The sequence below is a fragment of the Lygodium microphyllum genome, chromosome 6, assembly GCF_053477565.2.
Source record: "Lygodium microphyllum isolate KBCC chromosome 6, Lygodium_microphyllum_v1.1.10, whole genome shotgun sequence".
NCBI lineage: Eukaryota > Viridiplantae > Streptophyta > Polypodiopsida > Schizaeales > Lygodiaceae > Lygodium > Lygodium microphyllum.
Window position 1 is genome coordinate 79,373,374 of NC_141140.1, and position 2,168 is coordinate 79,375,541.

Consider the following 2,168-nt stretch of genomic DNA (forward strand, 5'->3'; position numbering starts at 1 on the left):
GAACAGGTTATTGCAAGTGAGATACCCAGGGAGTTCACTGCCAGAAGTAGCAGGGATAGGCACTGAGGGAAGTATAGAAGGGGCTTTATCCGCTACCCGCTTCAAACGTTTGCGCTGTATAACCAGGGTAGGCGGAGAATCATCATCCTCAATGTCAATGGGTTCTGACTCTTCTGAAGGTGGAGGAGGAGGTACTGGATTTGATGGAGGAGGTGGAGGCACAGACTTCTGTAAACTTGAATAGGTCAAGAAGGCAGACAAATATGATCCATATGTGACATTGGTAACATTACCCCTGGTGACTTTAACAAAATGCTGATCCATTTTAGTGAGGAGGTATGTGCTCCAATCAATAGCAACTCCTTTCAGCACCATCTTGGAAGCTGTGAAAAGCTCTTTGAACAAATAGTGGGATGGCGTTTTGGCAGGCATAAACCTGTCCTGAAGGAACTGACACATCGTATTCCATACGGGATCAGTAATCATAGAAAAGGAAACTCCTGAAGAGTTTATCACTTTCTTAACATCAAGGACTTCCCTTGTATGCTTCTGCAACAGCTTTAGAATCTCTTCATTAGAGAAGAGCTGACGAGTGGTCACAAAAGGTTCTCCTTTGAAGGGTAAAGACAGAGCCTTCCCTAAGCCTCGAGATGTCAAAGTCATAGACATTCCTTGGACTACGCCTGTCTTCTTGCTGTAAGAGGCCAGGAACTCATCACATAACGACGGATCCTCCGGAAGCAATGGAAAAGGAGTGGCCACAAAAGCAGCAAGTCCCGCCTTCGTGAGAGGCTCAAAAGTAAGTAGGGAAGAGTAATCCCTACTAACTAATGGGACGTACTGGATAAAAATTTGGACCATTTCTCGATTTGTGCGTGTCATCCTTGCGCAGGGGCCATGCTAATCCCTTTTCCTTGGTGTTCCTCTTGGGGCTCCACCCACGTAAGGAGCCTCTTCAAGAGAATTCCCGTGGGCAAACGGCCTACCAAGAGAGTGGTGTCCACCATATTTATCAGTGGAATATGGAGCAAGGAGCTGTATAAGCCTTGGCAAGTAACGAGCTTGCAATGATTGCAGCGAGACTCGATAGCTAGGGTGTTTGAAGAGGCCATTCGAGTGGATGACCAGCTAAAAGAGTGGAGCTCCAGGAGCTTAAATTCAGAAGAAACCAACTCACAAAGTTCGGAGAGAGAGTCAGCCTCTAGCGAATGATTAGGTCCAACAGCCCAGGACAAGGGGAAGGCCTCTGAGACAAACCAAGACTTGACTGAGGTGAAAATGGAGATAGCCAAACTACAGGATATGTTGAGACAACCAACGTGCCAACATATACAATGCTTGTATTGTGGCGGAAGCCACTTGTCAGCCGAGTGTCAAGACCCTAGGTCACGACCTTGTGCTAATTGAGGTAGATTTGGTCACGGCGTTTTGAGCACTATAGATTACCAAGAAGACTCCCTTACTCACAACCTTATGGCCAGCCATACCTAGTGAGTAGACCCCAACAATTATTCGAAAGGGTGGCCTCATTGGCCCTTCCTGTGCCTAATGATGTTAAACCGTCTGTTCCTAGAATGGACATAAATCCTATAGGTATACCAAGACCATCTGGTCCCTATGTGACTCATCCACCAACAACTGACACACCAGTCCCCTATGTGGAGGATCCAAATGAGGAAGAGACTTACGTATACCCATACGTCTCGCACGTCGATGAGGGCAACATAGTCCTTACGGACTATTGGCCAGTGCCGATGATGGTGTTAGGAAGAGGCCTAGGAGGGCAGACGCAGGATCCAATCATATGTTGGACTTGCGGTCATCCAAGGCATGTCTCATCATGTTGCCTTGAATGGGAGCAATCAAATAGAGATAAGGCAGACCTAGGATGCCCAAAGTGCAAAATCACTCACCTCTTCATTGACTGTCCCAAGTGAAAACCATCCTCAAGTTCAGCCAACGTGCCATCTATCCCGTTGGGGCTGTTCGGCATCGAGAATCTCGATGGGGAGGCCATACCTATCCCATTGCATGTCATAACCCGAGCATAGACAAAGCAGGCGAACATATCGTTGCTAGCTCTGAGCAACCTCGATGCAGCCTTGATCGGGAAGAAGAGCCGTAGACGGAGAAAGAAGAAACTCGAAGCTAAGATCACGCTGAAAACT

At 47.5% G+C, this 2,168-nt stretch overlaps 1 non-coding gene across 1 annotated transcript; it reads right to left on the minus strand.

The window, feature by feature from the left end:
- Positions 1-846: 846 nt before the first annotated feature.
- On the minus strand, positions 847-951 carry LOC148034721 (U6 spliceosomal RNA). Its single transcript, XR_015691248.1, has one exon. It is a non-coding gene; the product is annotated as a U6 spliceosomal RNA (small nuclear RNA).
- Between the last annotated feature and the right edge of the window lie 1,217 nt (positions 952-2,168).